The sequence below is a fragment of the Cervus canadensis genome, chromosome 11, assembly GCF_019320065.1.
Source record: "Cervus canadensis isolate Bull #8, Minnesota chromosome 11, ASM1932006v1, whole genome shotgun sequence".
NCBI classification, from domain to species: Eukaryota; Metazoa; Chordata; class Mammalia; order Artiodactyla; family Cervidae; genus Cervus; species Cervus canadensis.
This window is the reverse complement of record NC_057396.1, coordinates 42,108,188-42,123,645: the sequence shown is the minus strand read 5'-3', so window position 1 is coordinate 42,123,645 and position 15,458 is coordinate 42,108,188. Positions and strand designations below refer to the sequence as shown.

At 40.4% G+C, this 15,458-nt stretch overlaps 1 pseudogene; it reads right to left on the bottom strand.

Moving 5' to 3' along the window:
• Positions 1 to 8,100: 8,100 nt before the first annotated feature.
• On the bottom strand, positions 8,101 to 14,791 carry LOC122449245 (annotated as a pseudogene).
• Positions 14,792 to 15,458: the final 667 nt, after the last annotated feature.

Here is a 15,458-nt window from a genome sequence, read left to right as displayed (position 1 = left end):
TGGCCCCCAGACTGATTGGAGTCTGAGAATTGATGGTATTAACCCCTACGACCCCAAATTGTTATATCACTATCAGCTAATCAGAAAATTATGCACAAGCTGATCACACACCTGTGATTCTCTCCCTCACTTTGCCTTTTTAAAAAAAAAAAGTCTTTTCTGAAATCTACTGGGGAATCTGGACCTGTTGAGCCCACATGACTCCTTGTATGGCTCTGTAATAAATGCAGCATGTTTCATAGCTCAGCTGGTGAAGAATCTGTCTGCAGTGTGGGAGACCCCGGTTCGATTCCTGGGTAGGGAAGATCCCCAGGAGAAGGAATAGGCGACCCACTCCAGTATTCTTGGGCTTCTCTGGTGGCTCATCTAGTAAAGAATCAGCCTGCAATGTGGGAGACCTGGGTTCCATCCCTGGGTTGGGAAGATCCCCTGGAGAAGTGAACAGCTACCCACTCCAGTATTCTGGCCTAAAGAATTCCATAGACCATATAGTCCCTGGGTTTAGTCTGCAGAGTCGGATAGGACTGAGTGACTTTCACTTTCATTTTCCTTCACCAAAACTTGGTGTCAGTAGATTGGCTTTACATGTGCTAATGGCCATGTTTGTAAAGGTTCAGTAACATTTCTTCTTGTAACTTTTCATTGTGTTAATGAAATGAGAATTCCAGGGCTTAGCCTGAGGTAGGGGCTCAAAATATTAGTTCTTTCCATCTCTTCTTCCCATTTAAGTTCTGCTTAAAGTAATCTCCAGTGTAAACTCCATCTCAGTCTCAGACGGAGATACTGAAACTAATTCTGCAAAACTGAAGGGGTCTCAGACAGTAAAGAATCCATTTGCAGTGCAGGAGTCCTGGGTTTGATCCCTGGGTCAGGAAGATCCCTGGAGAAGGGAAGGGCTACCTACTCCAGTATTCTTGCCTGGAGAATTCCATGGACAAAGGAGCCTGGCAGGCTACAGTCCATGGGGTTGCAAAGAGTTGGACATGAGTGAGCAACTAACTTTCACTTTCACACTGTGTGAAACAGAAGATGGAATTCAAGGAAGCTTCCATCACCAAGCCAAGGGGAGAACTTACTATGCCTTTCTAGACATTATGATAGGTTTTTTAATTGATGATATTGAAATACTTTAGAATCCAGGGTAAATATTCATCAATATGAATCTAAAAGAGCAAATGTAGAAAATTTATAGTGGTTGGGGATATTGGGTGGCCCCCATTTAAGAAAAACCTGAGAGAATTTCAGAATAGCCAGGAAGCATGCAAAGGGAAATTAAGTCAGAAGCTTAATTTAGAGTGTCCACCATGGAAGTGGTAAGAATGAACTTAGGGAAGAGCTCCCATTAATATGGGAGCAGTTGTGGATTTTGTTGGCTCTGAAAGGGATTCAGTTGCATTCTGGTACCACTCATGAATATTGAAAACCTTAGAAGAGATTACTAATTACTAAAGATATCCCTTGGGTTTGGGGTCAGATATGAGGGGGAACCTAGTAAAGTAATGCTCACATGCTGGTAAAGTAATGCTCAACATTCTCCAAGCCAGGCTTCAGCAATACGTGAACTGTGAACTTCCAGATGTTACAGCTGGTTTTGGAAAAGGCAGAGGAACCAGAGATCAAATTGCCAACATCCACTGGATCATCGAAAAAACAAGAGAGTTCCAGGAAAACATCTATTTCTGCTTTATTGATTATGCGAAAGCCTTTGACTGTGTGGATCACAATAAACTGTGGAAAATTCTGAAAGAGACGGGAATACCAGACCACCTGACCTGCCTCTTGAGAAATGTATATGCAGGTCAGGAAGCAATAGTTAGAACTGGACATAGAACAACAGACTGGTTCCAACTTGGAAAAGGAGTTCATCAAAGCTGTATATTGTCACCCTGTTTACTTCACTTCATCATGAGAAACGCTGGGCTGGAAGAAGCACAAGCTGGAATCAAGATTGCTGGGAGAAACATCAATAACCTCAGATATGCAGATGGCACCACCCTTATGGCAGAAAGTGAAGAAGAACTAAAGAGCCTTTTGATGAAAGTGAAAGAGGAGAGTGAAAAAGTTGGCTTAAAGCTTAACATTCAGAAAACTAAGATCATGGCATCTGGTCCCATCACTTCATGGGAAATAAATGGGGAAACAGTGGAAACAGTGGCTGACTTTATTTTTTGGGCTCCAAAATCACTGCACATGGTGATTGCAGCCATGAAATTAGAAGATGCTTACTCCTTGGAAGGAAAGTTATAACCAACCTAGGTAGCATATTAAAAAGCAGAGACATTACTTTGCCAAGAAAAGTCCATGTGGTCAAGGCTATGGTTTTTCCAGTGGTCATGTATGGATGTGAGAGCTGGTCTGTGAAGAAAGCTGAGCACCAAAGAATTGATGCTTTTGAACTGTGGTGTTGGAGAAGACTCTTGAGAGTCCTTTGAATTGTAAGGAGATCCAGCCAGTCCATCCTAAAGGAGATCAGTCCTGGGTGTTCATTGGAAGGACTGATGCTGAGGCTGAAACTCCAGTACTTTGGCCACCTCATGCGAAGAGTTGACTCATTGGAAAAGACCCTGACACTGGGAGGGGTTGGGAGCAGGAGGAGAAGGGGACGACAGAGGATGAGATGGCTGGATGGCATCACCGACTTGATGGGCATGAGTTTGGGTAAACTCTGGGAGTTGGTGATGGACAGGGAGGCCTGGCGTGCTGCGATTCATGGGGTCGCAAAGAGTTGGACATGACTGAGCGACTGAACTGATCTGAACTGAATGAGGGGGAAGCAGATCCACGATTTTTGCTAATTTGGTCAAATAGAGACTTGGAGTTTATGTAATTTGGGATACCATTTTAGGGGAATCTTTTTGAACCCTCAATCTGATATCTCAGATATGTTAGAATATATGCTGTATTGAGTCCTAAAACATGTGCTGCTTCAGTTCGTCTAGGATCTAGTAGTTATAACTTTATTTGTTTAGGTGTGGGGGGCTACCTAAATAAGAAACAGTCCAGCCGTGCAATGATTTTCCAGTAGCAGTAGCTACCTCACATAACATTAATGAGGATAAATGAGATAGGTCAGTCCCACCCAGTGCTTGACCTGAAGCAGGTATTCAAATATGAATCCTTTTCTCCCCCAGCACATGATTTGTTTGAAGATGAAATGTGTCCGAACAAGAGATATCAAATAGAGTGTCTTCAGCTGCAGTGTTCCTTCATTGTTTACTTTGAACCTGAGTATTTCTATGAGTGGAGTTTTTTTTCTTTTTTGTACTCAATACTGGGCCTTGTATCAGCCTGTGTCTTCTCTATTGCTGTGCTGTGGAGAGATCATAGAGTCTGTGTCTAATGTACCTTAGATTCTCACAACATGAGCACATTTTCTATATGTGATAAGATTACAGGAAAAGATAAATTAACTAGGGGGTAAAGCAATCCTTTGAACTGAAAATCAGATTCACAAACAAGTTTATTTCACCACATAGCTGCTGCTTGTTACTCAGGCCACTCCTAATACTGAGAACAGACTTTTGGTTTCATTTCTCAGTCTGATGTCAAAGTCCCACAAATGTTTTTAACATAAATGTTTGTTAAGTGATTAGTAAAGGATTTGAGGAGCCCTGTGTCAGGAACGAGAATAAATATACATTTCTTATTATAAATCACAATACCACACCAGGGAAAGACACAGGCATCAGATCCCACCTTCAGTGGCCTTCTCTCCCTCTCAGGGCAGTGCCCAGCTGCAAACAGTAGGGCTTTGCTTGCTGGAGGAGGTAGAAAGGAAGAGCATCCTCTTCTCCTGTGAACCCTGAATTTTTCCTGTTTCTGCTGTCTGATCATACCTCCATCCTACTCACTTCAGAAAACATGGAGTTCTGAGGAAATTATCAGGTGGCATTATGCTTGCCGATGACAGGGATCTGAAAATTTGGGCTAATTTGTCCAGTTAAGAGATAGCTATTATCATTAGTCCCCACTCTTTTCTCACTACTTTCTAACTCTGTGATCTTGGATTTCATCTTTCAATTTTTATTTCCTCTTACCACTTTACATTGGGTAAATCAAATGAGATAATATCAGTGCATTACCTGAAGTAGGGACTCAAAAATTTAATTCTTTCCATCCCTTCTTCCCATTTAAATCTTGGTTAAAGGACCCTCCCATGTAAATTCCATCTCAGCCTCCTGTGGGGACGTAAAACAGAAGATGGAATACAAGGAAACTTCCCCCACCAAGCCAAGGGGGAAACCTCTTAGACCTTTCTAGACATCATGCTGTGCTGTGCTAAATTGTGTCCAACTCTTTGCGACCCCATGAACTGTAGCCCACCAGGCTCCTCAGTCCATGGGGATTCTTCAAGCAAGAATACTGGAGTGGGTTGCCATTTCCTTCTCCAGGGGATCTTTCTAACCCAGGGATCGAACCCAGGTGTCCCACATTGCAGGCGGATTCTTTACCATCTGAGTCACCAGGGAAGCCTATAATTTCCTGTAATAGATGGTATTGCGCACTCTAGGATCCAGGATAAATATTCACCAATAAGGATCTGGAAGTGTCAATGTAGAGAACTTGTAGTGAATGGGGATTTAGGATGGCCCCCATTGTGGAGGATCCTGAGGAATTTTCAGAATGGCTGGGTAAAGGACAAAGGGCAACTGAGTCAGGAGACTAAATCAAAGAGTAGCCCCCAGGGTAGTGGTAGGGATGGACTTAGGGAAGCGCTTCCAGTAATATGGCAGCCACTGTGGACTTTGCTGACTCTGCGGGGGATTCACTTGCATTCTGGTAACACCAGTGAATATTGAGAGCATTAGAAGAAATTGTTAATCACTAAAGGTACTCCTGGGACTTGGGGTCATATTTGAGGGAGAAACAGGTCCAAGGTTTTGTTAGTTTAGTCAAATAGAGATTTGGATTTGATGTCATTTGAGATACAATCTTAGGGGATCATTTTTGAACCTTGTTTATTGTTTACATATCCAATTCAAGCAATTATTTGATCTACCATGAAATGTATTCTGGGAGAGATCAAGATGGCAGAGTAGGAGGATGTGGAGCTCACCGTTCCCATTGAACACATCAGAAATTCATCTACATGTGGAACAATTCTCACTAAAACATAATGTGAAACTAGCTGAAGGAATCTTATACAATCAAGGCTCTTAGAAAGATCTCATGTTATCAGGTAGGTTGGGAAGAGAAGTGATTGTGTTGGGACCTGTGCCCTTAGAATGGAACTCAGTGGAAAAGGGAGAGCCCACAGGTGGGCATCCACTTTGGGTCATGAGGGGGTTGAGTCACAGACTTGCCCTCCTAGTCTCGAGGTCCTATGCATAGGGGGCAAGCCCCATTGGCTGTTTGGAGAACTTTGAAGAACAGATAAAAAGGCTACAGAAACCTCAGTTCCACTCATGAACAATTCCTCTCTCAGGGTAGAGAGACATCCACCCTAGCAGCTGCCTCACCATACTCCTCAGCCCCAACTGGAGTGAATACCCTGGCCCCGTGCATTTTACTTCACAGAGTGGCACAAACCTAGGGCTTCCAGGACCAGGGAAAATACTCAACCTTGGAATGCAGAGGCCACCCATTCCCAGGGCAGAGCACAAGTAGGTGGTGTCAGCCATTGCTGGCCCTTACTCAGGGAGTGCCCCACAAGCAGCCCAGACTTCCGATTGCAGTGCAGCTGCCAGGATTCTCATGACTGTCTCACTGTGCATCCCCGTTCCAACCAAGCAAACGCTCCATCCACTTACTCTACACTTTACACATGGCATTAGATCTGGGGTAGCTAGGGCAGGGGAAAAGGTAACCATGGGCTGTATCTGCATGGATACACTGATGCCTCCAAAGGCAGAGCATAGGACCTCAGTAGGTGCAGAAACCCCACTTACTCCTCATTCCCTTCCTTTGTGGCAAAGGTTCTGGAACAGGGAGACAGAAAACATAACTTTAAGGGAACAGAGCAAACAGAAGACTGGCCCTAAGGACTTCCACATCAGCAACTTGGGATCAGACCCCACCCTTGAAAGGGTGGAATGGCCACTGCGTAGGGAGAAGTCCCACAGGCAGAGAGGAAGTTCTCATAGCCTGCAGAAAGACTGCAGGCTGTAGCTCCACCATATCTAGTCCCTCCTCTACCAAGGTGATAGCTGCCAGTGCACGCTGAGGAAAGGCAGCTGATGTCCGTGTCAAATTCAGCTCCTCACCAAAGGCACTGGACACATTTAATATGTATAGAAGTTCTTCCACAAAAGAATACCCCTTCAGGACCACAGTGACTGTTTCACCTAAATTGACAGAGGCAGAGAATATTAAGCAAACATAAGAAAGCAGAAGAACTACTCTCAAATGAAAGAAGAAGACACAACTCCAGGAAAACAACAACAACAACAAAATGAATAAACACTTTACCAGATAAAGATTTCAGAAATTGGTAGTGAAAATGTTAACTGAATAAGGGAAGATGATTGATTTAAATATTGATCATTTCAATAAGGAATTAAATTATATTAAAAGACCCAATCAAAAATAGATAATTCAATATCTGACATTAAAAAAAAAAAAAACCACTAGAAGGAATGAATAGCAGACTAAGTGGTTCAGAATACATATATGATCTGGAAGATAGAGTAATGGAAATCACCTAATCAGAACAGCAGAAAAAAATTCAAATTAAAAAAAAATGTAAGGAATCTATGAAATTTCTGGGAAAGCATTAAATGTGCCAACATTTACATTATAAATGTTCCAGAAGAAGAAGAGAGAGAAGAAAATGGAAAGTGTATTTGAAGAAATTATGCCTGAAAACAACCCAAACCTGAAGAAGAAAACTGATATTCAGGTATAGGAAGTACAGAGGGTCCCAAACAAGATAAACCCAAACAGACCCACAGCAAGGTATATCATAATTATAATGGCAGTAATTAAAGAGAATTCTAAAGGCAGCAAGAGAAAAAGTTAAAAAAAGGGAACCTCTCTAAAGCTACCATCTGATTTCTCTGCAGAAATTTTGCAGGCCAGAAGCAAATGGCACAATGTATTCAAAGTGGTGTAAGGGAAAACCCTGCAACCCAGGGTACTCTATCCAGTAAGACTGTCATTTAGACTAGAAGGAGAGATAAAGAACTTAGACAAGTAAAACTAAAATAATTCTGGAATAATAGACCTACCCTGAAACAAATGCTGAAGGGTCTTCTCTCAATGGAAAAGTAAGAGTCATAGGAAAAGAAAAATCCCAACAGGAAAGACAACTGTACAGTAAGGACTGAAGATCACTTCAACAGGCAGGTACACAGATTAAAAAGCAAAAAATTGGCCAAGTATTCCATTTTATATAGGTATCATACCTTCTGAAGTAAGTCCGAAAGAGAAAAGCAAATATAGTAACACACACATATATATATGTAATTTAGAAAAACTGTCCTGATGAACCTATTTGCAGGATAGCAATAAAGATGCAGATGTAGAGAATGGACTTGTGGACACATGCGGGGAAGGAGAGGGAGAGGTGAATTAAGAGAGTAGCACAGATATATGTACATCACCAAGTGTAAAATAGAAGCTGCTATTTTATATAACACAGGAAGCTCAACCTAGTGCTCTCTGATGACATAGAGGGGTGGGATGTGATAAGATGACAAAATGAATTTTACAAATTCAGTGCTATCAAAGGCCAAAGTAATATGTCTAGCTTTGTTCTCAGGAAAAAGTAAAATCTGTCACAACAAAACCTGGGAATTCTTCAAAAGGCATTAAGCTTGCCAGTTATCCATTGTGGTCATATTTTCACAAGGGAAAAAATATATATATATATAAAATAAATTTTTAGGGAATATAAATAACTTTAGGAAACTCCCCAATATTATGGGCTTCCATGGTGGCTTAGATGGTAAAGGATTTGTCTGCAATGCAGGAGATGTGGGTAGGAGCCACAGGAAAAAGTATATATGTAAAATAAATTCTTAGGGAATATAAATAGTCTTTTAAGAAATGCTCCAAAATTATTAGGTTGGTGCAACATAATTGTGGTTTCAGATTGTGAATTTTAAAGCATGATAACTAGACTTAAACACATCTTTATTAATCAAAATAGGAACCATTACAATCAACATGTTTTTGCCAGTGAAAAATAAGTTTATTTATTCCTGTGGCATCAAAGTGCATGCTTCAAGTTTTGACAAACTCTCGAAAGATTGTTTTGTCACTGCTGGTTGTGGAAGTCTTTTCTCTGCAACAAGTTGTTGAGATGCTTGAAGAAGTGGTAGTCAGTTGGGAAGAATTCAGGTGAATATTGGGCTTCCCAGGTGGCACAGTGGTAAAGAATCTGCTTGCCAATGCAAGAGACCCAGGTTCGATTCCTGGGTTGGGAAGATCCCCTGGAGTAGGAAATGGCAACTCACTTCAGTATTTTTGCATGCAAAATCATATGGACAGCCCACTGCTGGGCTACAGTCCATGGGGTCACAAAGAGTTGGACACGACTGAGCACACACAGGTGAATATGGAGGATGAGGCAAAGCTCTGTAGTCCAACTCATTCAACATTTGAAGTGCTGGCTGTGTGACATTCAGTTGGGCGTTGTCTTGGAGAAGAATTAGGCCCTTTCTATTGGCCAATGCTGGCTGCAGGCATTGAGGTTTTCAGGTTTTCGGTGCATCTCATCAATTTGCTGAGCATACTTCTCGGATTTACCAATGGTTTCGCTAGGATTCAGAAAGCTGTCATGGATCAGACCAGCAGCAGACCACCAAACAGTTGACCATGTTGGGGCAGGTTTGGCTTTGGGAAGTGCTTTGGAGCTTCTCAGTCTGACCACTGAGCTGGTCATCACTGGTTGTTGTATAAAATCTACTTTTCTTTGCACAATCTGATTGAGAAATGGTTTGTTGTTATTGTGTAGAATAAGAGAAGATGACACTTCACAACAATGATTTTTTAAGATTTTGGTCAGGTTACGAGGCACCCATTTATCGAGCTTTTTCACCTTTCCAATTTGCTGCAAATGCCAGTCAACCATAGAATGGTCAATATTGAGTTCTTTAGCAACTTCTTGCATAGTTGTAACAGGATCAGCTTTGCTGATGGCTCTCAGTTGATCATTGCCAACGTCCAGTGGCCAGCCACTACTCTCCTCACCTTCAAGGCTCTTGTCTCCTTTGCAAAACTTGTTGAAATACTGCTGCACTGTGCATTCGTTAGCAGTTCCTGGGCCAAATACGTTGATGTTGCAAGTTGTCTCTGCTGCTTTACAACCAATTTGAATGCAAATAAGAAAATTGCTAGAATTTGCTTTTTGTCTAATATAATTTCCGTAGTCTAAAATAAATATAAAATACACAGAAAGTAATGTCTTTAGCAAAATAACATAAAGTGAGAAATGTGCTTTAAAATGATGTGCAATATAACCACATTTATCTAAAAATGTATTCCAATAGCTTACAATAGTAAAGTTGAGCAATGTAAAACCATAGTTATTAATAGCTTCTCTTTCTTTACTGATTTCATTTATTTTGTCTCTCTTTTTCTTACTTGATGTGTTTCTCTAGAGGTTTATCAATTTTATCTCATCAAAGAACTAGCTTAGTTTCATTGATCTTTTCACTTGTTTTTCAGTCTCTGTTTCAATTATTTCTTCTCCAAGCTTATTATTTTTCTTTTAAGAACTTCAGGTTTTGTTTGTACTTTTTATTCTCATTCCTCTAGGGATGAGGTTAGTTTGTTTATTTGAGACTGCTTTTTTTTCTTTGTTTTCTTTAGGTAGGCCTATATTACTATACACCTCCCTGTTAGAGCTTCTTTTGTTCTGCCTCATAGGTTTTGGAGCATTGTATTTTCATTTTCAGTTGTCTTGAGATTGTTTTTTAAATTTTACCTTTGATTTCTTCAAGGAACAATTTGTTGTTTAGTAGCATGTTGTTTAGACCACAAGTTTAAGATTTTTCTAGGTTTTTTTGTTTACATTCTTGTTTTATCCTGTTGTAGTCAGACAAGATAGTTGATATAATTTTAGTTTTCTTAAATATACTAAGACTTGTTTTGTGGAGTTGCATATGATTTATTGTTGAGAATGTTCCTTGGGCACTTGAGAAGAATATGCATTATGTTTTATTTGAATGAAATATTTGCTGTGTATCTAACAAGTCAGCCTGATCAAATGCATTGTTTAAGGCCCATATTTCTTTATTGATTTTCTGCCTGGATTGTCTCTCCTGTGATGTAAGTGGGCTTTTAAATTCCTATACTTTTATTGTATTACTGTCCATTTCTCCCTTTATACCTGTTAATTTTTGCTTTGTGTGCTTAGGGGGCACCTGTATTGGGTGAATTGATAGTTACAAGTTTGGAAATAAGAGCTGGATCCATAAGAAATCAATTGACATTCAAAGTTCCATTTTATGCACTTTTTTTTTTGATAGAAAAGTCATTATGCAACACATATATCTGATAAAGTGCCTACATGCAGAATATGGAAAGAACTATGAAATCACCACAAAATGACTATGGATGAAAGACTTGAGCAAGCACTTTATAAAAGTGAATGTTCAAATAGTCACAAGGAATGAAGGCAGTCCAGTCTTAGCAGTAATCAGGGAAATGCAAACTATAGTGAATTTTTACTACTATATAGTCCAGAGTGGCTAAAATTTAAGAGTGATAATAGTGTTAATAACATGAGAAGCAACTGAAACACTCATATGTTGCTAGTAATGTTATAAATTTGTACAGCTCCTTTAAAAATTGGCTGGTATTCTCTCCTAAAGTTGAAGAGATATCTAGATATGTAGATAAACTATGACCCAAAAATTATTCTCCTGGTATACACATAATGGAAATGTGTGAGTAAATGCAACAAAAGACATGTGCAAGAATTCTTAGAGCAGCAGTATTTAAATAAACACAAGTTGAAGAAAATTTAAATGTTTGCAGTAGTTTAAAGGATAAATGAATCGTGATATATAATGGAATATTATGCAGGGATGAAAAACCCAACTGTAGCTCCATTTAGTAACAGGCAAATTTCCCCAAAATTGTTGAATGAATGGAAGTCAGACACAAAACAATTAAACTGAATCATTCAATTTGCCTGTTCAAAAATAAGACTCATCTATGGTGTTGAACCTCTGGAATAGAAAGGGTATAGTTATTAGAAGAGGACATGTTGTGAGGGAGGTGATTCTAGGAGGTTGGTATGTCCTGTAACTTTTCCTCCATGGTGGTTAAATTGATGTGTTTGTTATGGAATAATTCCATGAGCTGTACACGTGTAATTTGTGTTGTTGTTGTTGTTAGTATAACTCTTGTATTTCCATTAAAAATAGGTTTAAAAAATTGCATCTTTTATAGCTTCCTGACTCTCCAAGAGTTATTTCTCTTTCATTCTATGAGTAGGTGTGATATAATGAATAAAGGATCTCCCCCCAAAAAAGATATCCATTTTCTAATCCCCAGAACCTGTGAATATATGGCTTTACAAGGCAAAAAGAATTGCCTTGTAAATTGTCACATCTTTTTCAGATGTGACTAAGATATTGAGATTGGGAGATTATTATGGGCTATCCAGTCGTGAGGAATGTAATCAGAAGGGTCCTTATGAGAGGGAGGTGTGGGGGTCAGAGGTAGAGTGATGTTGCATGGGGACAACTTGACTGGTCACTGACAGCTTTGAAGATGGAAGGAGATTCTGAGCCTAGGAAGGAGGGCAGCCTCTAGATGCTGGAAAAGGCAAGAAAGCAGACTTTCCTTTAGAGCCTCCAAAAGGAATGCAGCTTTGCCAATTATTTGTGTTTAGTCTTATAGACCCAATTTTGGACATATCACCTCTAGAACTATAAGAGAATTAACCTGTTGTTTTAAGTCACCAAACCTGTGGTAATTTGTTACAGTAGCAATAGGAAACTAATAGTGGTAGTTCATAGGCAGTGTACTAGGAAAGGTACAATGTCAGAGTATACTGTCCACAATATGTGCTCTGTAAGTTGTACTGAATGTATGATCAAGCTTCAAAAGTGTCATTCCTCTGTATGGTAAAGGGATTTTTGAAATAAATAAGGATGTTGAGAATTCAAGACCAGTATAATGTGATGTGACCATGGAATTTTCTACCAGTCTGTTTCCCTCTAATCTTCAGGCTTCCTTAAACGTGCAAGGCTGAGAGTCTGGAGTTGAAGGAAAAGAGCACAGGGTTTGTAGTTATCAGGCACAACAAAACTGGAGATGGGGATGTGGATGAAGATGGCATGATTAGGACTTTCCCTTAGTCTGGGAAAGGCATTCGTTGTCAAAAGAGAGATTAGAATATTTTACAAATAAATGTGCAAAGAAATAAGATGGAGGTAATAATGCTCTTGACATCCCAAATGGATTTTGTTGTTGTAGTTCAACCACTCAGTTCTGTGTCCAACTTTTTGCAGTCCCATGGACTGCCACACAGCAGACTTCCCTGTCCTTCACCATCTCCCAGAGCTTGCTCAAACTCATGTCCATTGAGTTGATGATGCCATCCAGCCATCTTGTCCTCTGTCGTCCCCTTCTCCTCCTGCCATCAATCTTTCCCAGCAGAATGGTCTTTTCCAATGAGTCCATTCTTCGCAACAGGTGGTCAAAGAATTGGAGCTTCAGCATCAGTCCTTCCAATGACTAATGAGGATTGATTTCCTTTAGGATTGACTGGTTTGATCTCCTTGCAGTTCAAGGGACTCTCAAGAGTCTTCTTCAACACCACAGTTCAAAAGCATCAATTCTTCGACGCTCAGCCTTCTTTATGGTTCAGCTCTTACACTCATAATACTGGACTTCCCTAGGGGCTCAGAGGGTAAAGCGTCTGCCTGCAATGCAGGAGACCTGGGTTCAATCCCTGGGTCAGGAAGACCCCCTGGAGAAGGAAATGGCAACCCACTCCAGTACTCTTGCCTGGAAAATCCCGTGGACAGAGAAGCCTGGTGGGGTTACAGTCCATGGAATCACAAAGGGTCAGACACGACTGAGGGACTTCACTTTCACTTCTTCACTTTCTCACCTCCATACATGACTACTGGAAAAACCATAGTTTTGACTATAGGACCTTTGTTGGCAAAGTAATGTCTCTGCTTTTTTTTTTTTTTTTAATGCTGTTTCTGTTTGTCATAACTTTTCTTCCAGGAAGCCAGCATCTTTTAATTTCATGGCTGCAGTCACCATCCACAGTGATTTTGGAGCCCAGGAAAATAAAGTCTGTCACCATGTCCATTGTTTCCACATCTATTTGCCATGAAGTGCTGGGGCCAAATGACATGATCTTCCTTTTTTTGAATGTTGAGTTTTAAGCCAATTTTTTCACTCTCCTCTTTCACTTTTATCAAGAGGCTCTTTAGTTCCTCTTCACTTTCTGCCCTGAGGATGGTGTCATCTGCTTTTCTGAGGTTATTGATATTTCTCCCAGCAATCTTGATTCCAGCTTGTGCTTCATCCAGCCTGGCATTTCTCATGATATACCCTGCATAGAAGTTAAATAAGCAGGGTGACAGGATAAAGCCTTGTACTCCTTTCCCTATTTTGAACCAGTCCATTGTTACATGCCCCGTTCTAACTGTTGCTTCCTGATCTGCATACAGGTTTCTCAGAGGCAGGTAAGGTGGTTTGGTTTTCCAACCTCTTTAAGAATTTTCCATAGTTCGTTGTGATGCACAGAGTTAAAGGCTTTAGCATAGTCAATGAAGCAGAAGTAGACTTTTTCTAGAACTCCCTTGCTTTTTCTATGATCCAGCGAATGTTGGCAATTTGATCTCTGGTTCTTCTGTCTTCTCTAAATCCATCTTGAACATCTGGAATTTGTTGGTTCACGTACTGTTAAAGCCTAGCTTGGAGAATTTTTAGCATTTCTCTGCTAGAGAGGGAAATGAGTCCTACTGTGCAGTAGTTTGAGCATTCTTTGGCATTGCCTTTCTTTGGGATTGGAATGAAAACTGACCTGTTCCAGTCCTGTGGCCACTGCTGAGTTTTCCACATCTGCTGGCACATTGAGTGCAGCACTTTAACAGCATCATCTTTTAGAGTTTGAAATAGCTCAGCTGAAATTCCATCACCTCCACTAGCTTTGTTCTAAGGTCTGCTTGACTTAGCACTCCAGGATGTCTGGTTCTAGGTGTGTGATCACACCATCGTGGTTATCTGGGTCATTAAGATCTTTTATGTCTAGTACTTCTGTGTATTCTTGGCACCTCTTCTTAATATCTTCTGCTTCTGTTAGGTCTATACCATTTCTGTCCTTTATTGTGCCCATCTTGGCATGAAATGTTCCCATGGTGTTTCTAATTTTCTTAAAGCGATCTCTAGTCTTTCCCATTCTATTGTTTTCCTCTATTTCTTTGCACTGATCACTTAGGAAGGCTTTCTCCTTGCTATTCTTTGGAACTCTGTATTCAGAGGGATGTACCTTTCCTTTTCTCCTTTGCCTTTACCTGCTCTTCTTTTCTCAGCTATTTGAAAGGCCTTCTCAGACAACTGTTTTTTTTTGTTGTTGTTGTTGGTTAAATTTTTTTTGTTTTGTTTTTTTCAGTTACAGAGTCTAGGTAGTGATTTCTTTTTTTTTTTTTTTGTCGATTTAGTTTCTTTAATTAGTTCAAGGCGGAATTACTTTAGAGTATATATAGTGGTTGTCTGCTCATACATTGGCATGAGATCGTCCAATGGAGTCTAATGTCGATTCGTCCTCCTCATCCGAACCCTCTCCCATTCCCTCCCCATCCTCCCTCTGTGTCATCTCCCAGTGCAACCAGCCGCCGAGCATTGGTCTCATGCAATCAACCTGGACTGGCATCTATCCTGTTTTCACACACGAAGACTTGGTAATCCATGTGCATACTCCATGTTGTTGTTCATCTGTTTACTCAGAATCATACCACCTCCGCCTTCTCCATAGAGTCCAAAGTCTGTTCTAATACATCTGTGGTTCATCTTTTTCTGTTTTGCATATAGGGTTATCGTTACCATCTTTCTAATTCCATATATATGTGTTAGTATGCTGTAATGTTCTTTATCTTTCTGGCTTACTTCACTCTGTATAAGGGGCTCCAGTTTCATCCATCTCATTAGAACTGATTCAAATGAATTCTTTTTAATGGCTGAGTAATATTCCATGGTGTATATGTACACAGCTTCCTTATCCATTCGTCTGCTGATGGGCAAATGCTAGGTTGCTTCCATGTCCTGGTATTATAAGACAGTCGTGCGATTGAATATTGGGGTACATGTGTCTCTTTCAGATCTGGTTCCTCGGTGTGTATGCCCAGGAGTGGGATTGCTGGGTCATATGGCAGTTCTGTTTTCAGTTTTTTAAGGAATCTCCACACTGTTCTCCATAGTGGCTGTACTAGTTTGCATTCCCACCAACAGTGTAAGAGGGTTCCCTTTTCTCCACACCCTCTCCAGCATTTATTGCTTGTAGACTTTTGAATAGCAGCCATTCTGACTGGCTTGAAATGGTA